General features: G+C 50.2%; 1 protein-coding gene and 1 long non-coding RNA gene across 4 annotated transcripts in view; one reads left to right on the plus strand and one right to left on the minus strand.

The window, feature by feature from the left end:
• Nucleotides 1-25,744, minus strand: part of LOC146009343 (uncharacterized) — a 126,172-nt gene that overhangs the window by 95,873 nt on the left and 4,555 nt on the right. The gene's annotated exons all lie outside the window — the stretch shown is intronic.
• Nucleotides 9,443-25,744, plus strand: part of LOC146009342 (neurotensin receptor type 1-like) — a 32,147-nt gene continuing 15,845 nt past the window's right edge. The window contains exon 1 of one of the 2 annotated variants that reach the window (XM_083149611.1): nt 9,443-9,700. The gene's annotated coding sequence lies outside the window, so the exon portion shown is untranslated. The other variant, XM_083149610.1, reaches the window with a different exon arrangement.

Below are 25,744 nucleotides of genomic sequence, written 5' to 3' on the forward strand. Positions count from 1 at the left end.
TCTATAGTTCCTGCTTCTATTGTACAATAACCATACCTCCCAACATTTTATTCCTGGTGATCGGGAGTCAGGAAGCTCGCACTGTGTGCGCTCCAAAGGAGGGGGGTCATCTGCCAAAGGGAGTGTGGCCTTACAAGGGATGCCGTGGCTGCAAGCCACGCCCTAGGCTGAGAAGCCCTGACTTAATGGAATCCCCAGCTCTGGAGTTGTAGTGCAGCTGTTGGTTGATCAAAGTATAATGCACAGAGACAGGAGGTGAGAGGGAGCTGGCAGCACCATTAGGTCGACATAGGAAAAGATCGACATGGGTCCAGGTCGACATAGGAAAATGTTTTTCACTGGTTTTTTTTTGAGCCGGCATGTGCCGACAGGCGGTATTTCATGCCATACCATCCACTAGGGCGTGGGTGGGAGAATAAAATAGTGTGCCAAGCATAGCAAGCGATGCGAGGGGATGCGGTGCACTTTAAACTGTGTCCATGTCGACTGTGTTGACATTCAGGTAAAAAAACTGTGAAAAACCCCATGTCGACCTTTTGACTGTCGACCTAAACATTGTCGAACTTATGACCTGTCGAACTAACGACCTGTCGAACTAATGTCCTTTCGACCTAGACCCATGTCAACCTTTTCCCATTTCGACCTAATGGTGTCGACCTAATGACTGTCGACCATCATACTGTAGACCAAATGATCCCAACCCGTTTCTGCCTGGGCCCAGGACTAGAGACCCCTCTGATGGCTGCCCTGAGGGTGCCTGTTTGGAGAGTCACTTGGGTCCCCAGATGGCTCTTTAGTAGCCACATACAGGGCCAACTCTGTCATTAGGCAGCTGCCTAGGGGCTCCGGAATCTGGGGGCTCCCCTGAGTCTGACGACTGATCCTGGCAAAGCCTGCAGATATTACACACAGCAGGGACTGATTACAGTGCTGTGGGGGGATATAGCCCCACAGCCCCTCCACCCCACCCCCTGGCACGCTGCACACTATTAATAAATTAAAGATAAATGGTACAGCGTGGTTGCTTTTTGCTCTGGGTTCCATAGCAACTGCATCTCCTGCACACTCCAATGGCTCTGAGTGAGGCATTGTTGAAGAAAGTGCAAATGGCAGGTGTTGAGCTTTGAAGATGCCACCTCCACACTGTCATCTGAGGTTCTGGAAAGTGGGTATTGGTGTGTGGGTGGTGGAGGGAGCAGTGAGCTGAAATTTTGACTAGAATAATGAAAAATCTTGCACCGGCCATGCTCAGCACCCTGTGCAACTGCATTTCTCACACACCCCCAGATTCCGCCCTTGTTGCAGGTCAGTCTTTGTCAGTATAAGCATAGTGTAGGTTCAGGAAGGTGGATACTCAGTACATGTCTCATTTATGAGGTCAGAGTCATTTTGAGTAATTCTGAAGATATAGAGCCTAATTCAGATCTTATTGCAGGACAATTTTTTTTCAAATTGGCTAACCCATGCTGCACTGCACTGAGGCAGATGTAACATGTGCAGAAGGGATTCAGTTTGGGTGAATTATGCTGTTTCTGTGCAGGGTAAATACTGGCTGCTTTTAGTTTACATTGCGATTTATATTTTAGCTGGAACACGCCCCACCCAAATCTATCTCTCTGTCTCTGCACATGTTACATCTGCCCCACCTGCAGCGCACATGGTTTTGCCCATTTCGAGAACAAATGTGTACTGCGATCAGATCTGAATAAGGGCCATTGTTCCTGGAAGAAATTTGTATAGCACCCCCATATTATGGAGCGTTGCACATAGAATTCTGAATCATCCACATTTTACTCTGCCCCTTAGGAGATTTGCATTCTGCCTTTCCTACAGCACAAACACACAGTAGGTTCATCTGTGTTCTAAAGGTGTGATTATCACACATCGCATACAAGCATGGCTTTAAAGCTCAAGACAGGAGGGAAGATTTTGAAATGTATCCTGCATAATCCTACATAAATAATATTCAAATTATTCTTGACAAAGACTTGCCCTGAATTACCAGTAGGTTTATATGTAACTGCTAAAAGGCCTGTGCTATGGTGTTACACCTGTCCTTTGATCATAGAACCTTTTAAAGTAGAGCTACAATAAGTAATCTAAGAAAAGATGACTGTCAGACCTTTCACTTAGCACAGACCTGTTATTGAAGGGCACTGAGAACACTGGCTCCAATCACCTTAGTTGCCTACCCTCCTGCATTCTGCAGGAGGCTCCCTGAAACAGCAGCAATCTCCCTCTCTCCCTCATTAGTCTAGCAATCTCCCTCATTTCACCTAGCCTACATTACACTGTTACATCATAGTTACCTCCCCTCCTGCATTCTGCAGGAGACTCCCTGACATAACAGTAATCTCCCTCTCTCCCTCATTAGTCTAGCAATCTCCCTCATGTCACCTAGACCACATTACACTATTACATCATAGTTACCTCCCCTCCTGCATTCTGCAGGAGACTCCCTGACATAACAGTAATCTCCCTCTCTCCCTCATTAGTCTAGCAATCTCCCTCATGTTACCTAGCCCACATTACACTGGTACATTTTTTGGGGGGAAAAAGAATGAGAGACAGATACATTTACATTGAATCATCAGCACCATTTCCCAGCACTTTACCAAGTATAGTAGCTCTTACTAACTGCTTTGGGGCTCATCTACATTTGGATATAAGTCATTTTACTAGATTCCTCTCAGATGTAGCAGTACACACCCACACTTCTCACACTCTCTTTTCACAATCTCTCCATATATGGAACTAAACACACCCTTTGGGTGGAGCATGACACTCCCCCCTCAATGGGGCGCTGTGCAAAATTCTACTACCAACTATAATCTCCCTGAAACTAGTTTCCAAAAGTAGGCTAGTATGCACTGCACTTTATGCAGCTGAGCTGGTTGTCTGCTTCCTTCTCACGGGCATCATCTGCAGTCCCAGTAAAGACTCCTCCCCAGGGTACCGCACTGCTCACCCCACACAGAGCCTATCCCTGCCAGACTGAGGGGTAGATTTATTAAGCTTGGTGAAGCGATAAACTGCACCTGCCTGTGAAGTTACAGGCTTGTTTTAAAAAATAACAGTTAAGCTGTGTACACACGGGGGCGATAGGGGCTGAAATCGCTGGAAATATGGTCAAATGCGACCATATTGCCAGTGATGGGAGTGTGCCCCGGCGATAAATCGCCGGGTGCACGCTCCCGTTTTCAGCCCCGTTCTAATCGCTGGTCCTGCGACCAGCTGATTACCTCTGCGGCACCGCCAGCAGAGGTTCCCTTTCATCAGCGACCATCTCTGGTCGCTGATGAAAAGGAGAAACTGAGCAATAAACATTGTAATAGCAGATGTGTGACCTCTTGGCATGATAATGTTGACAAATGCATTCTTAAACTCTACTCAAGAAATAAAGACACGGAGACTTAGGTTTGGCAGAAATTTGTTAGCTAAATTTATTTTGAAATATTTTAAGCTAATTTTTATTTTTATTTTAAATGGTGGCCAAGAAAGAACGGCTATTACTAAGCTCCACCCCAAACCAGCATACGTAATTTGGCCTAAAAACAGGAAGCGGTATCCACTCAACCCACAGCATTGGCTGCCCACCCAGCCGGGTGGGCTCGCTATCCCCGAGGGGGTGATCCAGCGAAGGCCTAAGCCAATGAGGGGCAAGCGCACCGCAAAACACCAAATACGCAATAAACATAACTCAATAAACGCCTTCAAAATCTATAAACTTGCCGTTCTTTCCCGCCCACGCGGGGACTCCGATCCCGGAGGCCCCGCCCCGCCACCGACTAAACCACTGAATCTATCACTGCTAGCAGATCTTCAATAAACAAAAACAGACCCTCCTTAACCAGATGAATTCCGTCAGGCCTAAAGAGCTGGTGGTGCCGAAACCTGATGCGCTCATGTGGAACTACGGCACCACCCGCCTCCAACACCCATCGAGCAACTGCTGAGTTCAATTTCTTTCTGGCCTCATCAATAGCTCTGCAATCCCTCGCACCCCTCCAGCATAAGCGAGGAACCACGAATGACCAAATCAAAGTGCACGAGGGCCATGCTGCTTTAATAGCGGCCAGGTCACCCAGGATCAAGGCCCTAAGCTCCAACTGGGACATTTTCCCAAGATCATTTCCACCAAGATGGATAACCAGTATTTCAGGTAATCCAAACAGTCCCACCTTCTTCACAAGTAAAGTCTTTAGCTCGCGCCAGGACATACCTCTCACACCCAACCACCGCACCATATTAGAGCACTTAGAAGCAGGCCCATCACCTGAAGCCACAAGCCTGGCCGCCCAATGCACAAAGGAGTGGCCCACTATCCACACCTTGAGACTATTGTAGCCCACACCTATAGGGAAAGAATGTTTAAGAAGGAATTAGAAAATGTTTCTTTAATTATGGACAGGTATTATACAGTTTAGGAGGGTCTGCCAAAAGAAAAAATTTGGATTGGTGCACAAATTTGGTGCAGTAGAACTACTTCAATCACGATTGAAGCCACTCCTAGACACAAAGTGTAAGAGATGAATGAAGGTAGGTAAGGGGTAATGGATAGGGTATAGGAAAACAGGGGATTACTCGGCCGGAGAAAAAACGTCTGGACCTGCTGAGGGACTCTTAATTGGAGCCGAATTAGCCGAATTAGAATTAAGCCGAATTCAGTCCGTCAGGTCAGGCAAAAAAGCGTGAAAACTCCGGACGCTGGCCCAACAAAAGAGCGTAGCTAATCCCCGAGTAGGTAACGGTAGGGCAGGGGTAACATAGGAGTACAACCAATCAACTGGAAACCATACACGCACAGACATTAGGGCAGGAGGTTAGGGTGGATATACTTTTTATAAGTCGCAGAGCGCCAACGCCCTAGCCTCTTAATGTCCCTAACTGACCATCCAGCGCTAGCAGCTGAAGTTGCAGCGCCGATTCGAAAGGAGTGGGTGCCGAACTCACAAGGTGACAAACCTAGTCCACTCTATGGGCCTTATTTTGGTTCATTCTTTCTGACAAAATCCTTCTTAGATGGGCAAAACCATGTGCACTGCAGGTGGGGCAGGTGTTACTTGTGCAGAGAGAATTAGATTTGGGTGGGGTTTTACTTCAAAGTGAGATCTATATTGCAGTGTAAAAATAAAGCAGTCAGTATTTTCTCTGCACAGAAACAAAATTACTCACCCAAATCTAATTCTCTCTGCACATGTTACATCTGCCCCCCCTGCAGTGCACATGGTTTTGTCCATCTAAGAAGGATTTTGTCAGAAAGAATGAACCAAAATAAGGCCCCATGTTTGGAAGGCGAAACCAACTCCAAAACTCGGAAAGCCCTGTGAAAAGCCATTGAGAAGGCCAAACTAAACAGCAATGTCTCAAATGCGGACTCTGCAAAAACACTAACCTTACCTAAAAGAGACAACAATAGAGGGAAATCAATGGGGCGCCTACAGTCAGGGGCAACTGGAACTAAGCGTGACCAGCCTTTCATGGCCTTGCGCACTAGGAAGCATTTGGTGAAATCATGAACCCCTTTGAGATGCGCGAAGAAGGATATTCCTGCAAGGTAGCGAGTCGCAACCGCCCTGTAGAGTTTCCAGACAAAGGAAAGCAACAGCTTCTGACCACGCCTACCTGGCTGCGCTGAGCCTCCAGAAAAAGCTTCCCACTCCCACTCCGAAGTCTCTGCTGGTATTGCGTGTTTTGGCTCAGCTGTTTCTGCAATGTTTACGCTGCAACATTTTGTTTAAGGCCAAACGTGTGCTGGGCATGCAAAGGAAGTCGTCCAGATAGTGAGCGATCCCGCTCACACCGGCAGACCTCTCCATGCACCAATGCAGGAAGGTACTGAACCTCTCGAAAAATGCACAGGATACAGAGCACCCCATCTGCAAACATTTGTCAATGAAGTACTCATCACCAATGCGGAAGCCCATGCACCTAAACGCATCGGGGTGCAGCGGTAAGAGCCGGAAGGCTGACTCTACGTCAATCTTAGCCATTAGTGCACCAGCTCCATACTCCCGTACCATCGCCAGTGCGTCATCAAATGACTGATAGACAACCGAGCAACATTCAGCAGGTATGGCGTCATTTACTGAAAAACCCACAGGATAAGATAAGTGCTGTATCAGTCTGTACTTACCGGGAACCTTTTTCGGCACCACCCCAACCGGTGAAATTACCATATTTGGCAGGGGAGGAGCCGGAAAAGGCCCGGCCATGTGTCCCAAGCGCAGCTCCTTGTTGACTTTTTCCTTTAATACAGATGATAGAGAGCGGGCTGACTGTAGGTTCCTAAACGATCCGCCCAAAACCTCTCCTAGAATAGGGAGGCGAAAACCTTGACTAAATCCCTCCATAAGAAAAGCAGCTGCCTCCCTATCCGGGTACTGACAGAGCCAAGGAGTCATGGCTCTGATCCGTACCGGGGTTGCCGCTCTATCGAGCGTTGCCGGACGTTGAGGGCTTGGGTGCCGCGGAAGGCCACCCCGAAAGCAATTTGAGGCTGGGTGGTTTCCGGAACAATTAATGCATATATGTTTGTAACGGCAGCGCTGCCCCTGGTTGCACAAAGAATTATTAAAAGCGTAGCATTTCCCTTTTGCTGCGCCAGGGGTGAAAGACCGACCTTATGAGGGACCAGCTCTCCAGCCGGCCGATGCTGTGCTATAGGAGGGGCAGTAACCGTGGTTAGTGGGCGGGTAGACTCAACCGTTTCAACGTGCGCCCTAGTCAGCCCCATCCATACTTCCACATGTCATGAACCATGTGAATATAACAAATTATATTCATATGTTCATCAGGTCTGTCTTCCAGGTAGCAAGCAGCAAAGACACAAAAACCGGCTAGCCAGTTATCATAGGAACAAAAAACTTCTGCGCCTATGCCCCCTTTTGCTTTTGCCGCTTTATAAGCCTTCTTGGACTCATCAGTTAGGCTGAACAGGTCCACAAATTTGCCTTTTTGGATCTTGGCTCTACAGCTTTCGCGAAGGCCCCTGTAGTCACAGTGAACCACCCCAGGGAGGTTCCTGCGCTTACGCTCTCTCCTGGACAGAGAAGCGCTACATTTGCGCTTGCTGCTGCGCGCCTGACGACCTGCTTCCCTCTTAGCATACCTAGCCGCACGCTTACGCGCCTTCTTGGTGCTACCCACTTTGGAGCCACCTGCTGATGAGGAAGAGGAAGTGGAGGAATCACGGCTAGAGCCTGACCCTACAGTGGAGGAGTAAGCCACTGAATCGCCATCCCCCCCCCCGTCAGTAGTGTCCTCACCTGTAGTTTCGGGCTGTGCAGCCCATGTATCGCTATCTTCGTCGGTATCATCGTCAGCACCTGCAGCCCCGCCTTCCTCTGGGTCGACATTAATGTAGTCAGCATCTGAGGAAACAATAGACAAGGGCCTGGCGGCCCATTCGTGCCAGCCACGCGCCGACTTGCGCCCACTGGCTGTCACATTAGCATAAACCTCTTGAGGGGCACCCCTGCGCCCACCTGGCGCTGGGGAGCTCAATCCCCTAAAAGCCCTAACAAATTCTGAACAGCCTGAATGTGTTGTCCTCTCAATGATGTGCTGCGTCTGCCAGCACCTGAACCCGTGGCCTCCCCAGGACCATCCTCAACTAAAGGAGCTAAGGCTCCTGCCATGGAGGATAGGGCCGCGGATAACAGAAGCAGGGTCAAATGCAGAGGGAGCAACCCCTGACCCGCTGTCCACCCTAGGACCTGTAGCAGCTCCCTGGCGACTATTGCGGGACGGAGTCCCCCCCTGCGTCTACCACTGCCTGCTGGTCTCACCGGCTCCCTTACCTCATCTTCATGTACCCTGTCCTGCCTCTCCCAGGATGGCCTATAGCCGTAGTGGGGAGTCTCAGGATCCGGGGAGTGTAATACGGGTCCCCATGTTCCAATGCCCCTCATATCAGTGTTATTCCCTGAGGCATCCCTGGAACCGGAGCCCTGCCATCCGCTAGGACGGCTGGACCTGGCCGCCATCTTGGTCTGTCTGCTGCCTGCGGCGCCTAATGGCCGCCATGCACTATCATGGCCGGTGGCTGGGGGATCCCTGACTGAGGAATACTCCTGCGCCTCCCCCCGTAGGGACTCGCGGCGGATGCCGTCAGAAGACCTGCGCCCCCTGCGTGACGTACCCCGGCCACGCACATTCTGACGGCCGCGCGACTCCTCCCTTCTCCTGAGGTATTATCCAAAGCTAACAAGCCAAATCCCTTAAGCCATAGGCTCTCCATGTCACATGCCCCGCTTAGGCCACACCCAGCTATCATGATTAAGCCACTCCATGCCTATTCTAGCCATTACGTGGTTCTATATTGCTCAGCCATATATTGCTAGCAATATATGGCTGAGCAATATATCTCCCCCGTGTGTACGGGGCTTTAGAAGCTGATTGGCCGGTGATAAAAACCAGACAGATTATCACTTCTCCGAGCTTAATAAATCTACCCCTGGTAGGATGGGAAGTAACCAGGGGTTGTACAGTATATGGAGGAGGGGGTGCAGTGTATGCGATATATGGTGGAAGCAGTATATGGAGGGGGTACCCTGTATATATGGGGGCACTATATAGGGGAATGGGGTGCAGTGTGTATGTAGAGGCAGTATATGGTGGCAGGTGCAGAATATAGAAGAGGATGGGGGTGTAGTGTATATAGGGGCAGTATATGGTGGGGAGGTGCAGTGTACATAGGTTTGTATGTCCCGAATGGAGCTCTGACAAGTGCCCTCTAGTGGCGAGGTGAGAAGCACTGCTAGCCTCATATACATCCACTATTAAAATACCTCCCAATATGTTCCCACAGCCCGCCCGGGGCCAGCAGTGTCCAGTGGTGGGGAGGGGCAGTTGGGAGTGCAGGGAATAGCAGTGTCTATTCCCTGCAGGTAGAGGGGCAGCAGCGTCAAAACGTGGGCCTGGCCTCGCATGAGTGATGCAATTTGAAAGCCATGCCCCCTTGCCGTGAGGTCACGCTGGACCACCAATGAAAGTTGGGAGGTATGAGATACACATACACCATTGTGGTTTTGGCAACAAACCTTCTGTGGATTACACTAGGGAAGTATGTACTAGTCTTGTCACATATCCAGAAACAATTTCTAGAGGATTCTGCAGCACATCGAGAATATGGTGGCCAAAACGGTGGACTGTGCCGTGGGCATGGAGGCGTGATCACCCTCATAGCTCCGCTCCTCACTGTACAGTGCAGAGAAACTGCCACTGCAAATCAGTGGGCAGGGCTACCATGGTTAGGGTGACCAACTCATCCCTTTAATCCGGGACACATTAATTACACAGGTTCTGTGGCTGGCTTTCACCTGGTTTTAAACTGCCACACCTCAAGACTCCAATTCACCTGGTTTTAAACTGCCACAGAACCTGTGTAATTAATATATGTCCCGGATTAAAGGGATGAGTTGGTCACCCTAACCATAGTGCGATTCACCACACATCAGGTCATCAGGCCCCCTTGGACCACCACTTGTGCTCTGGGAGAACAGAAACCGTTCCGGTTTTACCTACATGCACGGACCATACAGGAAGGCTTTATTCTCTCCCTCCTCCTCTCCCTGATGACAGCTGTCACCTTCAATAATGCAAGGATTGCTCATAAGTGATGTCAGACAGCTCATTCATCAGCAGCTTCCACACACTGCTCTCAGGTGCAGGACAATGATAATAATAAGCAGCACAGGTGAGTGCATAGTTTGTATAAGTAGCATCGGAGCTTACACTCTAGAAGTCTCCTAGTAAAATGTAGCAGCCTCCCACATCTACCCTGTCACCACCTCATGTAGTAAAGGCATTTATTCTGAGAGCGACGGCTGAAGAGAGCAGTCTATGTTTCAGCGGATCTCCCAACAGCACAGCACCACCTCTGGGATTCAGCTTAAAGTAAGGCACAATGCATTTCTTGTAGCATCTTATTCATCATTGTAATCATTCATAAATCCATTTTGTATCATCTTGGCTGGCTAATGTCTTAGCCTCTTCATGACATCTCAAACACAGGGATAAGACCCCCAGAAATATTTTTATGGTTTAAAAAATGTTTTTTTCCTGTTATTTCTCTCTGATTACTACCTACTATTATAGCCAGATATTGGTAGAATTATGGTATTTGTACATATTCTTGTTAATAGATAAAGGGGTATATTTACGGGATCCGGTTAACATCCCAGCAGTCAGGATGGCGGCTTTTCATATACTGATCCCGATATCCTGACTGCAAAAAAAGAACACCGACGCGAGAACTTGGAATAGATCAAGATGCGGACGCCAGAATTCCGGCAGCCGGTATCTCAATAGGTAAGTATGCGGGCTAGCTTTCGCATGTGCGGCCAGGGAAGAGGGTATAGGCACCAGTGGGGGGACTAGGGAGGGGAAGGTTAGGTTGCAGGGAGGGGAAGGTTAGGTTGCAGGGAGGGGAAGGTTAGGTGTAAGGGAGGGAAAGGTTAGGATTAGGCTGCAAGGAGGGAAAGGTTGGGGTTGGGCTGCAGGGAGGGGAGGTTAGGGTTAGGTTGCAGGGAGGTGAGATTAGGGTTAGGTTGCAGGGAGGGGAGGTTAGGGTTAGGTTGCAGGGAGGGGAGGTTAGGGTTAGGCAGCAGGGAGGAGAAGGTTAGGCTGCAGGGAGGGAAATGTTAGGGTTAGGCTGCAGGGAGGGGAGGTTAGTGTTAGGCTGCAGGGAGGGAAAGGTTAGGGTTAGGCAGCAGGGAGGGGAAGGTTAGGGTTAGGTTGTGGGGAGGGAAAGGTTAGGGTTAGGTTGTGGGGAGGGAAAGGTTAGGGTTAGGCTGCAGGAAGGGTTGAGGTTGGGCTGTAGGGAGGGAACTGTTAGGATAAGGCTGCAGGGAGGGAAAGGTTGAGGTTGGGCTGTAGGGAGGGAAAGGTTAGGATTAGGCTGCAGGGAGGGAAAGGCTGAGGTTGGGCTGTAGGGAGGGAAAGGTTAGGGTTAGGCTGCAGGGAGGGAAAGGTTAGGGTTAGGCTGCAGGGAGGGGAGGTTAGGGTTAAGTTGCATGGAGGGGAAGGTTAGGGTTAGGCTGTAGGGAGAGGAGATTATGGTTAGGCTGCAGGGAGGGGAGGTTAGGGTTAGGCTGCAGGGAGGGAAATGTTAGGTTTAGGTTGCAGGGAGGGAAATGTTAGGTTTAGGCTGCAGGGAGGGGAGGTTAGGGTTAGGTTGCAGGGAGGGGAAGGTTAGGTTTAGGCTGCAGGGAAGGGAGGTTAGGGTTAGGTTGCAGGGAGAGGAGGTTAGGGTTAGGCTGCAGGGAGGGGAGGTTAGGGTTAGGCTTCAGGGAGGGGAGGTTAGGGTTAGGCTGCGGGGAGAGGAGGTTAGGGTTAGGCTGCAGAGAGTGAAAGGTTAGGGTTAGGCTGTAGGGAGGGGAGGTTAGGGTTAGGCTGTAGAGAGGGAAAGGTTAGGGTTAGGCTGCAGGGAGAGGAGGTTAGGGTTAGGCTGCAGAGAGGGAAAGTTTAGGGTTAGGCTGCAGGGAGAGGAGGTTAGGGTTAGGCTGCAGAGAGGGAAAGTTTAGGGTTAGGCTGCAGGGAGAGGAGGTTAGGGTTAGGCTGCAGAGAGGGAAAGGTTAGGGTTAGGCTGCAGAGAGGGAAAGTTTAGGGTTAGGCTGCAGGGAGGGAAAGTTTAGGGTTAGGCTGCAGAGAGGGAAAGTTTAGGGTTAGGCTGCAGGGAAGGGAGGTTAGGGTTAGGTTGCGGGGAGGGGAGGTTAGGGTTAGGTTGCGGGGAGGGGAGGTTAGGGTTAGGCTGCAGGGAGGGGAGGTTAGGGTTAGGCTGCAGGGAAGGGAGGTTAGGGTTAGGTTGCAGGGAGGGGAGGTTAGGGTTAGGCTGCGGGGAGAGGAGGTTAGGGTTAGGCTGCAGAGAGGGAAAGGTTAGGGTTAGGCTGTAGGGAGGGGAGGTTAGGGTTAGGCTGTAGAGAGGGAAAGGTTAGGGTTAGGCTGCAGGGAGAGGAGGTTAGGGTTAGGCTGCAGAGAGGGAAAGTTTAGGGTTAGGCTGCAGGGAGAGGAGGTTAGGGTTAGGCTGCAGAGAGGGAAAGTTTAGGGTTAGGCTGCAGGGAGAGGAGGTTAGGGTTAGGCTGCAGGGAGGGAAAGGTTAGGGTTAGGCTGCAGAGAGGGAAAGTTTAGGGTTAGGCTGCAGGGAGGGAAAGTTTAGGGTTAGGCTGCAGAGAGGGAAAGTTTAGGGTTAGGCTGCAGGGAAGGGAGGTTAGGGTTAGGTTGCGGGGAGGGGAGGTTAGGGTTAGGTTGCGGGGAGGGGAGGTTAGGGTTAGGCTGCAGGGAGGGGAGGTTAGGGTTAGGCTGCAGGGAAGGGAGGTTAGGGTTAGGTTGCAGGGAGAGGAGGTTAGGGTTAGGCTGCAGGGAGGGGAGGTTAGGGTTAGGCTTCAGGGAGGGGAGGTTAGGGTTAGGCTGCGGGGAGAGGAGGTTAGGGTTAGGCTGCAGAGAGGGAAAGGTTAGGGTTAGGCTGTAGGGAGGGGAGGTTAGGGTTAGGCTGTAGAGAGGGAAAGGTTAGGGTTAGGCTGCAGGGAGAGGAGGTTAGGGTTAGGCTGCAGAGAGGGAAAGTTTAGGGTTAGGCTGCAGGGAGAGGAGGTTAGGGTTAGGCTGCAGAGAGGGAAAGTTTAGGGTTAGGCTGCAGGGAGAGGAGGTTAGGGTTAGGCTGCAGGGAGGGAAAGGTTAGGGTTAGGCTGCAGAGAGGGAAAGTTTAGGGTTAGGCTGCAGGGAGGGAAAGTTTAGGGTTAGGCTGCAGAGAGGGAAAGTTTAGGGTTAGGCTGCAGGGAAGGGAGGTTAGGGTTAGGTTGCGGGGAGGGGAGGTTAGGGTTAGGTTGCGGGGAGGGGAGGTTAGGGTTAGGCTGCAGGGAGGGGAGGTTAGGGTTAGGCTTCAGGGAGGGGAGGTTAGGGTTAGGCTGCGGGGAGAGGAGGTTAGGGTTAGGCTGCAGAGAGGGAAAGGTTAGGGTTAGGCTGCAGGGAGGGAAAGTTTAGGGTTAGGCTGCAGGGAGAGGAGGTTAGGGTTAGGCTGCAGAGAGGGAAAGGTTAGGGTTAGGCTGCAGGGAGGGAAAGTTTAGGGTTAGGCTGCAGGGAGGGGAAGGTTAGGGTTAGGCTGCAGAGAGGGAAAGTTTAGGGTTAGGCTGCAGGGAGGGAAAGGTTAGCGTTAGGCTGCAGGGAGAGGATGTTAGGATTAGGCTGCAGGGAGAGGAGATTATGGTTAGGCTGCAGGGAGGGGAAGTTAGGGTTAGGCTGCAGGGAGAGGAGGTTAGGGTTAGGCTGTAGGGAGAGGAGATTATGGTTAGGCTGCAGGGAGGGGAGATTAGGGTTAGGCTGCAGGGAGGGGAGATTAGAGTTAGGCTGCAGGGAGGGGAGGTTAGGGTCAGGCTGCAGTGAAGGGAAGATTAGGGTTAGGTTGTGGGGAGGGAAAGGTTAGGGTCAGGTTGTAGGGAGGGAAAGGTTAGGATTAGGCTGCAGGGAGGAAAAGGTTGAGGTTGGGCTGTAGGGAGGGAAGGTTAGGGTTAGGCTGCAAGGAGAGGAAGGTTAGCGTTAGGCTGCAGGGAGGGGAGGTTAGGGTTAGGCTGCAGGGAGGGGAAGGTTAGCGTTAGGCTGCAGAGAGGGAAAGTTTAGGATTAGGCTGCAGGGAGGGGAGGTTAGGGTTAGGTTGCAGGGAGGGGAAGGTTAGGGTTAGGCTGCAGGGAGGGGAGGTTAGGGATAGGCTGCAGGGAGAGGAGGTTAGGGTTAGGTTGCAGGGAGGGGAAGGTTAGGGTTAGGCTGCAGGGAGGGGAGATTAGGGTTAGGCTGCAGGGAGGGGAGATAAGAGTTAGGCTGCAGGGAGGGGAGTTTAGGGTTAGGCTGCAGTAATGGGAAGATTAGGGTTAGGCTGTGGGGAGGGAAAGGTTAGGATTAGGCTGCAGGGAGGGAAAGGTTAGGATTAGGCTGCAGGGAGGGAAAGGTTGGGGTTAGGCTGCAGGGGGGGGGGAAAGGTTGGGCTGTAGGGAGGGAAAGGTTGAGGTTGGGCTGTAGGGGGGGAAAGGTTGGGCTGTAGGGAGGGAAAGGTTGAGGTTGGGCTATAGGGAGGGAAAGGTTGGGGTTAGGCTGCAGGGGGGGAGAAGGTTGGGCTGTAGGGAGGGAAAGGGAGGGGTTGGACTGCTAGAAGGTAGGGCTAAGGGGGTTATTCTGATTCACTCGGAAAGGCACAATCACTCTCTAATGGACAAAACCATATGCACTGCAGGTGGGGCAGATGTAACATGTGCAGAGAGAGTTAGATTTGGGTGGGGGTTTACTTTAAACTGATATCTATATTGCGGTGTAAAAATAAAGCAGCCAGTATTTACCCTGCACAGAAACAATAAAACACTCAAATCTAACTCTCTCACATGTAACATCAGCCCCACCTGCAGTGCATATGGTTTTTTCCATTAGAGAGTGATTGTGCCTTTCCGAGTGAATCAGTATAACCCCCTAACTTAGGTAGGGCCAGGGGCAAGGTATGCATTGGTATACTGTTACTAAGCAGTGTATTTTCAAAACCTTCAATTTTGCCTGCCTGATTTAAAGGGTGTGGTATGGTGGTCTGACAGGGGGGGTCCCGACGTCGGAATCCCGATCCCAATGGTCAGTATCCCGATGTCAGAATCCCGACTGCCGGTGCTCCGACAAGAGGCCGAGCGCAAAGAAGTCCCTTGCAGGCTCGGCAGGTCGCTGCGCTCGCCACAGGTTCTATTCTCCCTCTATGGGGGTTGCGGACCCCCACAAGGGAGAATAGGCCCTGTGAGTCAGGATCCTCCCTGCCAGAGCACCGGCAGTCGGGATTCCGACGTCGGGATACTGACTGTCGGAGCGTCATCTGGCACCCGATTTAAAAGGGCAATGATATTTACTGCAAACCAGCCTGATTTTGCATTTACTCTTATTTACCTATAAAACACACCCAATATTTATGATTGTATGCCTCTGCTATTTAAATCAATATTTAATTAAGTTCCATCAACATGTATTAATGTATACACATACAGGGGAGGGGGCTCGTTACGGCGCACAAGTGTGAGGGTAGAGTATCTAGGGGGATGCTATGAACCCCTCTCCCCTTCTATACCCCGTAGCCTATAACACTATATTCAGATGACATTAACCATAGGGGTCTTAGTTGGTAAATTTAATGAAACAGTAGACCGCATAGGTTTTAATGGGGGGGGGCTGCTTTTTGTGAATGAAACTCGCTCCCCTGTCTCCCTCCCCTGGATACATCAATAGAATATATGATTTGTGGCTATCCCCTGCTCAAATGGATTTTATCCTGCAAATAAATGCCGCAAATCATTTTAGTATTCTGTAAATGTAACGGGGTACTATTTGTTGGAGAAAATCCTTTTCTTAGCGCAGACTTTGTCTGCCACAGTATAATATTTTATTTGCAGAACACAGGTTTGCATGTTAAATCAGCTTTTATCGTTCTTAATACATTAAGTTCTGAGTGGAAGGTACACTGCCTTCTCTGGCATGAAGATGTGTCCTTCGTTTAGGCTTCAAGTGATGGTAATTATCTGCCGATACAGCTGCTGGAAGAAAGGACCACTGTATACTGTAATTACTGGAGATGCTCCCATAGGGTACTGCTATATGAGACTTACTATATTGCGCCGTACAGGTTATGTTTTAGAGCTGAAAATTCTTGGAAGTCCTTTTGTTACGGCGATGACTACAATTTGGTTATACATTTATCGCACATTTATATTTCTTTGTGATTATCCCTATGTTACTCATGCACAGTAGAGAGAGTACGGTCGCCAAGTAGACACTATCATACCTCCCAACTTTGTCACTTCAGCAGGCGGGGGTGGCCTAATTTGGGGCGTGGCCTATTTTTTGGGGGTGGCCTAATTTGGGGCGTGGCCTATACTCGTGGCTCTTCCGCGAGGCCACGCCCCCATTTTGCCGCTATGGGGGCATGACCCAGAGGCTCTGTGAGCCTCTAGCCATGCCCCCAGCCCCCTGGCTGCGGGAATAGACGCTGTGCGCATGCGCACAGCGTTTATTTCCCCCTGCTTAGCAGCTGACAGGGGGGACTCCCAACAGCCCCCCCACACCGCGGGACACTGCCGCCCGCGGGTGGGACAGCGGGACAGGCCCTGACAATCGGGACTGTCCCGATAAAATCGGGACTGTTGGGAGGTATGCACTATGAAGGACAACATACATTAGGCCGATCACTAAAGGTCGACGGGGCTTATGTCGACACATAAAATAGGTAGACATGGTTAAGGTGGTTAAGGTCGACAGGGACAGAAGATTGACACAAGCGTTAGGTCGACAAATGGAAGGACAATAGTCTAACTGTCGTCATGAAATGAGTTCTCTTGTAGCCGACTTGTGCCGTCAGGTGGTATCTCATACCCTACCATCCGCTAGGGCATGGAGGGAGTACATTATAGTGTGCCAAGCGCATCGAGCCATGAAAGGAGATGCGGTACATTGTTACGGTGTCCATGTTGACGTACGTCGACATCCAGGAGAAAAGAATAGAAAAACGAATGTCGACCTTTTGAGCACAGGTTCGTATCTATATACATTTGGTTGCATTTTGCGCCTACGCTTACACTCAGAGAGGTGAAACGGGGAAGGGCTGGGGTGCAAGCATTGGCAAATTACAGTATGGACATATACACAGGAGGCGGATCACTTGCGACCACTTCTAATTGGCTGAATGCATGTTGATCCCTCAAACTGATACTGTAGCTATTATTATTATTGCACACCTCCCAACTTTTGGCTCTGGTAGATCGGGACTGTCACAAAAAAGGGGTGTGGCTGTGGGAATGGGTGTGGTCTTAGTTATGTGGGCAGGGCCTCGTGACACAACCTTGTTTTAAGTATTTTGGGGGCGTGCTCATGACTCCCCGGGCAGTGGGTGATCAAAGGATCCCCCTGCTCCCCCCATCCATGGGACACTGCAGTCAGTCTGCAGGCTCCCATAGGATATATTAAATGGGAAATCAACAAATGTTTGGTTTTAATTAAATTGAATTAATACATGTATTTTGTTCCTGCAACTGTATTTAATTGAATTTCACATAACAATGCCCAGACAAAATTATTGATTCGGGAGCTATAGCAAACCTTCTAGAGAAAAATTGGAGAAGTTACCAATAGCAACAGTAATTGGTTGCTACCAGTAAGATCTCCACTTTTTCTCATTAGAAAGTTTGATAAATCTCCTTGAAAAAAAAAGAACCAGAAAAGAGTGATGGGACAAGGGTGCTTTTGTGCCTTTGGCGTGCATGATTGGAAAGGGGGTGGGACTTTGCATAAAGGGGTGTGGTCTCACAGGAGCACCACTGGCATCACTAAAGGGAGCGTCACTTCACAGTGTGGGGGAGCCTCTGCCGCCATAGACTCTTCCAGCACTCTCAGCTCCTTCTCAGTAACAGGAGCAGAGTGCTGCGGGTTAATGTCACACTGCAGCATCTGTCTCCTATCACTACGGAGGAGTCAGCTTTTTTATGCCACTGCGAGGAAACATATTGCAGCTGGTATGTTGCATCATGTTTTACTCTCATTGTTGAATATTCATAATTCATTTAATTTATTCAGAACAGACTTGAAGCTATATTTATCACACAAGTTCCTGTCAACTTGGCCCTATTATGGGGTAAGTGCCATCTTTAACAAGGATCCCTGTAGTATGTGTAATGTTTCAAGACTGTAATCTAAAAGATGTCACGGATGAAATTCAGACTCAGGATATTAGGATATTTATACGACCTATTTTTGGCACAGACTGGTCCAGCAAAGCACAGGGTCGCTCTTATCACTCCGGGCCAGTGTTACTCATCAGCCTGGGCAGACATATGATAAACTGCATTGATGAGAGATTCATTTATTGCTGTAACAATAAAAGAAGAAATGATTCATATTGCCCTGTATTCGGATAATTATGCTATTTTGGGCGGCTTAAACAGGTGCTTTTATTGATAGTGCTTTTTATGCCCAATCAATGAATGATTCTGAATACCAGCCTCTGCATCACAGTGTCTGTGGAACATAAAGCCCGGTACTTGTGTAATTTCATGGCGGCAGTTACGTAGTTAGCGTAGCGTCCCTGTCAGAATCAGCATAGTGTTCCTGCAGCCAGTGTAGGCAGCGTAGTCAGCATCCCTGTCAGGATCAGCGTCATGTTCCTACCCGTCCGCAGGCAGCCGGAGCTTGCGTAGTTAGCGTAGTCAGTCAGGCGTCCCTGTCAGTATCAGCGTCGTGTTCCCGCACGTCCGCGGGCAGCCGGAGCTTGTGTAGTTAGTGTAGTCAGTCAGGCGTCCCTGTCAGTATCAGCGTCGTGTTCCCGCACGTCCGCGGGCAGCCGGAGCTTGCGTAGTTAGTGTAGTCAGTCAGGCGTCCCTGTCAGTATCAGCGTCGTGTTCCCGCACGTCCGCGGGCAGCCGGAGCTTGCGTAGTTAGTGTAGTCAGTCAGGCGTCCCTGTCAGTATCAGCGTCGTGTTCCCGCACGTCCGCGGGCAGCCGGAGCTTGCGTAGTTAGTGTAGTCAGTCAGGCGTCCCTGTCAGTATCAGCGTCGTGTTCCCGCACGTCCGCGGGCAGCCGGAGCTTGCGTAGTTAGCGTAGTCAGTTAGCGTAGTCAGTCAGCGTTACATAGTTAGCGTAGTCAGTCAGCGCTTATTACATTGTGTGGGAACTATTGACCATTTAAACCTGCCTGACATGACAGGTGTGAATGTGTTCCTGAACACCCCCACTATCCACGCCAGCCCGAAGTGTGGCGAGTGTAGCGAGTCCTGCAAGGGGACACGGTACGCATCCTCCCGACCTGTTCATATGCCCACTATCCACGTCAGCATGGAGTTCATCTTATAAAGCGTGGCAAGTGCAGCGAGCCAATGAGCCTGAAGCGTGGCGAGCATAGCGGGCCCCGCGAGGGGACTCAGAATATACATCAAGTAATCTGTGTCCCCTCGCGGGGCTCGCTGTGCTCGCCACACTTTATCAAAACAACTCCACGCGTACTGCCTCCCCTTGCGGAGCTCACTATGGTCCCCACGCTTCGGGCTGGTGTGGATAGTGGAGGTTTGAAATGGGCACCTCCCCTTTGTGCAGGAGACACACACGCTACCAAACCCCTAACCCTGTCCGTCTCCCTGAAGCGGACACAGGCAAGGTTGCCGTACCCTGCCGCAATAATTACTGAGATGCACCTCAGACGCATCTCAGACAGATGGAGCGCCTCTCCTCCGGTGCCCGCATGATTCCCTCTCCGCCGGCGTCCGCCAGCGCAGGGGATCTGGCGGTTACCGGCGCTGTGTGAAAGGTGCTCACTAGGCTTGCCAGGAATGCCGAGGACAGAGCTGCAGCTCCCGTGGCCAGTACGGTGACTAGCTGCCTAACGGGGACACTACACTGACTACGCTAGGCAGACGTTTTCATTACGTGACAGTGACATACGCTATATGTCGTACAGTTATTTGTGGTAATTGACTCATTATTGTGAAGCTCACTCCAGGGTACGGTACACATGATATTCAGACTTGGCCATTATCCGCATCACATTATTCATGTTGATTTATTATCTTTTAGAGCCAAACACTAGTAATGCTACTACGAGAGGGAGGGAGGGAGGGAGGGGGGGCGGGGGCGGCGGGGGCGACAGATTCCCCAGATCACCCTCCGGGAATATTCAGTATTACTGTACTGAGAGGAGAGAGATGGGATCAGGATGACACTTTTGAACCGAGCTAATGCACTAATAAGTGAATGTGTACAGTACACTGACTTACACCCACCAGGAATGATGATTTATTATTCTACAGGAAATGCCTAGAAAGCCATGTTCTCCGCTCAGGCTCGGACTGGTCCAGCAGGGAAGCGGGGAATAATCCAGTGGGCCCCTTTGATTTATGACCCCACCCACTTTAAAAGCAATGCGGGGCCTAATACTCATCATTCGCCGCTGGGTAGTCAATAGCTTTCCGCTATGCTACTGGCGGATGACTCACCCGGTGAGCTAGAGGGGGGCAGCTAGGAGGCTCCGTTTGAACTGCAGTGCACCGGACAATGTGCACGTTGCCGCAGCCAGATTCAGCCTGCAACATGCAGGCTTCCCGGCCTCCCATTGTGTCTCTATGGCAATGGCCCCTCCAAAAATGGCCTCCGCCTTGTAGGAGACAAACCCTAGAGGTACTGCCATACCTCTAGTGTCTGTCGGAGGAGCGCAGCTCGTCCAGTGCTACCCGGAAGTGCGGATTCCGGTAGCGCTGGCATGCTGTTTGAAAGGAAACCCCCTTGGCAACGAGCAAGTGAGACCCCTTGGCCACAAGCATGTAAGTCCCCTTGGTAGCAAGCATGCAAACCCCCCTTGCCCCTGACAAAAGCATATACAGTAAATCCCCCTGGCAACCAGCATGTAACCCTCCATAGCAACAAGCATGTCATTTCCCCTAGCAATGAACATGTAAAGTCCCCCTGGCAACGAGCATGTAATCCCTTATGGCAACGAGAATGAAACTGCTGGCAAAAAGCATGTATCCCCTGGCATTGAGCAACATACCGCTGACAACGGGCATGTAGGTAAGTGGCACTTATGAAAAAGTCCCCCAAAAATTAAAAAAATCATGAAAAACTCATGTCAACGTTTTCATGTGTCGACCATTGTTCTGTTGACCTTTTGACCTTTGCGAACCAGCCAGTAGGGATAGGGGGGAGGAGTCGGGGAGGAGGAGGTCACTGGTCCAGGCAGCACAGCACTGTGCTGCCCGGACACAGGTGAGGGGGGTCGGCTGGGGTCTGTGGGGATCGGCCGGGGTTGGTGCGGGGCAGTGGGGGTCAATGTGGGGCACTGGGTCATGTTAAGAAGCCCATAGGCTTCTATGGGGTATTGCCAGCTTTTGCTGGCGATACCACCCGCAGCGAAAACCCAGCATGCAGCTTTTCCTGCATATTAAAATGCAGTAAAAACGGGGGGGGGGGGGGGTTACCACATTTTTGCATTAGAGCATCCTGCCCATTATCTCTTCATCTTGCCCACTGCAGCAGTGGCACAATTTGTAGATTTGTAGGTGGTAAACCCAGGTGAAAAAAATGTAATTTGGCCCCCCTCCTCCACCCGAATACAAGTTCACAATATGCAGCACTGCAATGGGTGAAAGGGAGAGGTAGAGGGTAACAGGGAGAGGCAGGATGAGTCAGTGTGATAGGTAAAAACAGCGGGTGAGAAGGGGGTGACAGGATCAGCAGTGGGCCCCTTAGTCCTCAGGGGGCCCCAGTGCACTGCACCTGCTGCCACAATGGTAGTTTCACCTCTGCACTGCGAAGTGGGTGGGTTGTGGGAAATCTGCTTTCTCCTGCAGGAGTGCTGGGTACTACCCAAAAAAAATGTGAGTCTCCCACAACTACAAGGAAAGCGGGTGCCAGATGACGCTCCGGCAGTCGGGATTCCGACATCGTAATCCCAACTGTAAAATGCCCAAAAATAGGTATCCCGATTTACAGGGGCTTGTGGGGGTCCACGACCCCCATAAAGGGAGAATAGAACCTGTGGTTGGCGCAGGGAGCCCGCATTATTGCCTTTCAGAAGCATGTGAGTCAGCCCCTGGGACAGTTGCCATAGTTACCAGCCTTGTTTACTGGCATTAGATAATAAACTGTCCATCCCTCTGCTGACGGCTGACGGCTTTTTATAGACGTTTGAAGTAATTGAAATTCCAAGAAAGCGAACAAAAAGCAATCAGGATTGTTTTCTTAGAACACCACAAATAAAAACTTTTTTGTAGTTCTAATTTCGACCTCTTCACTGCTCCAGAACGGCAAATAGCAATGATGAAAAATTTTTTTTGCTAAAATAATGTGAAAAACGGGTGGGGTTTTTTTTGATGATTTTTACGTCAATTTGCAGGGTTTGTAGATATCCAGCTTGAGCACAGGTGACTTACAGTAATTAGTATCTGAGGGATTCTGATTAAACCATCTGTGCTAAAGCCTGGACCAGGGCCGGCGCTACCCACTCAGCAGCTCCTGCAAAGCAGGGAGGCGCCATGCTGAAAAGGCGCCTCCCTGCTCTGCTTAAGCTGCCCAGCACTGCCTCCTGCACGCCGCCCGCAGTTCCTGTCTGACAGCGGGCGGGCGGCTCCCTGCATCACGCACACACTGTCCTCCTCCTGTGACCTGCCCCCTCTTCATCACAGACACTTGCGCTGTCTGTGAATGCCTGGATGACATGTCATGTCCGGATCCGCCCCCTACCCATTGCTCCCTGCGCCTGTCAATTGTCAAACAAATGACGAACAGGCAGCAGCGCCGCCCTTCCTTCCCTCTTCTCAGTGTGCTGTGCCAGTGCCACTGCCAGTCCTCAACACTCACCCCCTCTATCTCCTCTCCTCTTCTTCCATCTCCTCCTCTCCCCTCCTTTCCCCCCTCAGTCACGGGAGGAGTGTAATGGTGTCCTCAGCGTCCTGCCTACGCAGATAGAAGAGGAGGGACTGCACAAGTGTTAAACAGCAAAAGAACAGTGAGTCTTTTATTTTACATGTTTATAACAATTTTTTAAATAATTGTAGATTTTTTTTTATATTAATTTAGACACTTTTTTAATAATGGGTTGGGTTATGTGCCTAATGGTGGCCATACACACTGCAACAGCAACGTGCAATGCGATGTGCGCTCCTGCTGCACATACTGCTTTCGGATTGCATCGCACACACATTGCATGTTTGCCACGCGATGCGATCTAGCACATAACGTATGCGATTCTCGCAGCGTGTATGGGCACCTTTTAGTGCCTGCAACATTTTGCGGACACAGCACTGAGATGGTGTATGTATACATGTACATGCACCCGAGATCCTCCATAGGATCGCATGTTGCATACGCTCCCACAATCAGGTTGCAGCTTGTTGCAATGGCGATGTGAAAGGGCGCAAAATTTATGGTTTGCAGGAGGGCGCTGGACACCCTAGCACCGGCCCTGGAAGCAACCCAACAACATGCCCAGTCAAGCGGGTAAAAGACTTCTTGGCACACAGAACAAGGGAGGGCACATCATTCCTAGATCATGCAGACGCAACTCCACTCACCATTTACCAGTTCAGAACATTGTTCAAACGCTGCGTGGTAACAAGCGGCAGGAAAGAAAAGGATTATGGCACATACTCTTTTAGAATTGGAGCAGCCACGGCGGCATCCGAAGCAGGGTGCTCAGAGAAAACCATCAAAGGCGTTGGCAGATGGCAATCGGCAAGCTACAAAAAGTATATACGGTCAATGAAGGAAATGTTACACCCAACTAACACCCATCTGCGCATCTCATAACCCAACCCAGATTACCACGGCAACAAGCAAGAAATTTCTGGGCAGCGAGTAAACGGGGGACTAGGACACCAGCAGGCATCAGGGGACAGGAAACCAGAATAGAGTAGGTCCCAGGGTGAGGCAGGGTCACGGTTGGGTGGCGGGCTACGGTCCTAGGACCTAGCATTGGCGGAAGTACTGCGGGCCAGCCAACGGAGGGCGTCAGGCCTGGCGTTGGGGGGCAAAATGGGATCACCCACGGGTACAGGTCGTCAGTTGCGAGAGGGGGATCCCGGTCTCCCAGGCGGTTACATGATTCAGTTGATAAGGGGCTGGTGGACCGCAGTGCTATCTTTGCCACCCAAATTAAGTAACAGAAAATTTGTAAACAAGTTAATAAATTGTGACCAATTAATTCGCCAAAATGACTTGACTCCGAATGTTTATTTTAGGTACAAGGGGAAGGTTACAAAAGGGGAAAGAATTGGGAGGAGACAGGTCACGGGGTTCAAGGTGTTGAGTGGTGAGGGGCATCAGGCGATCAGTGGTTTAATATTAACACTGTATTCCATACTGTATACAGTGTATAAAAAAAGACCAATTTTTAGGGCTTTTACCATTCCCACAGATTCCCATGCTTACTCCAGTGTACTGCAGAGTGGGAGTTCTTGGATTACATTTGGAAACCCCCCTCTAAAAATCCTGTGTTTGCCACTGTTGGTCAGTACAGTATCGCTCTCCATGCTCTATGCTACAGATCCCCTCTCATGTGTTCAAAAAAATGTATGTGTGGGAGTGATACCGGCAATTAGTTTTTGTCAGGGAGCAGGGCCGGCACCACCACAAGGCAGCTTTAGGCATTTGCCTGGGGTGCTGGACACTGGAGAGCGGCATGGAAGCAGCCCCCCCCCACTTGGAGCCAGATGAGCAGTGCCCCACACTTAACCCCCCTCCCTCCGTCCCTTGGCCCCGGGTTTGGCTGCCGCATCCCCCCTCCCCCCTGGACTCGGCAGCAGTGGCCACATCTCTCCCCCTCCTTGGACTCGGCGACATCGCCCCTCCCCGGACTCTGCGGCGGTGGCCGGCACTTCAAACTCCACCCCTTCACCCCCCCCTTTCCCTGGACTCTGCGGCGGGCGCCGCATCAGCACCCCGGGAGCAGGTGAGCGTCAGGGCGCCTGGGGCTCTGCGGTGCATTACACCAGCCCTGTCAGGGAGTGGTCATTTTTATGGGTGGGGGACAGACGTTCACCTGTACAGGACAATGTAAAAAGCTTGTGCTTTATAATGAAATGAATATAAATAAATAACAATGTGCTTCCTCATCTATAATAATTAGCGCACTTAAACCGGGAGTTAAACCAAAGTAATGCATGTGCCCTGTGGCTAATTGAATCTGCCCCAATGACTGCCAGAGGGTGGAGAGAAGGAGGGGGAAGGATGTCACAGTTAAAACCGAGCTCAGAGGTTCATTCCTAAACCTCTCTGCTCAATAAATCATGTACTATGATACTCTGTTGCCATGATTGCCGCATTATACTAGGGGTACAAATCTGAAGAATTGCCAACCAGCGATCGTAGTCTACAGAAGGGAACAAAGGGGGAAAAAAAGAAAATGACTAAGCTGATTCATAATTCATATAGCTTTCCAAAGTGATTTACTGTATGTGAAAAAAAAAAAAAAAAACATTTTGTTCTTGTGGGAATACTGTAAGAAAGACAAATGTGTTTATGTTCTGAAAAGTGAGCGGTAATGAGTCTTTTTATATATTTAAGCTTTTATAAATCACTCTAAAATGAATAGGAGACTGTGGGCGGCACTGGGCCTCCCGCAGATTCCATCACACACGTATTTATTATTGACTGAGAAATATCAAACTTGCTCATTTAAATCAACTGACATTGTTATAAATGGTTGTTACCGAATAAACCGCTGGTTCTACTAAGCTGCTTCCAGCCGCTCTGTACGCTTCCAATTAGGTTGGTTGCCCCCGTTTACGCATTTTCTACACAATGACAGAGTTGCCCGCTGTTCTGCTCAGCTGCCCAAGTAATCAGTAGATAATGAGTATACTGTACTCTACCTTATTCTGCAAATATGTTAAGTTAAGGTCTTATCATTTACACAGTAGTAGATAATGCAAAAGTTAATATTTTTCTTTTGATGAAGTCAATGCATTTATATACATATTCACCTTATTAGTGCTTAACAGCAACTCACACATCAATAGGCCCCGCCTCTGCTGCCGGTCAGAATGTCAGGATTTGTGGTTTAAGTGGGTGGGGCTAGAGTTACACAATTTGCATAAATGTGGCTCCACCCCCTCCATATGTACCGGAGAATCCCCGTACTATCTCTCCATCCTGCCCACTGCACTTGCAAGTAATACGGGATGCTGGATATCCTTCGGTACGCGGTTTAGGTCGACAGTGCAAACAGTCAAAAGGTCAACATGGGGTTTTTCACTT

Source organism: Crinia signifera, chromosome 6, assembly GCF_055691185.1.
Source record: "Crinia signifera chromosome 6, ASM5569118v1, whole genome shotgun sequence".
Lineage (NCBI taxonomy): Eukaryota > Metazoa > Chordata > Amphibia > Anura > Myobatrachidae > Crinia > Crinia signifera.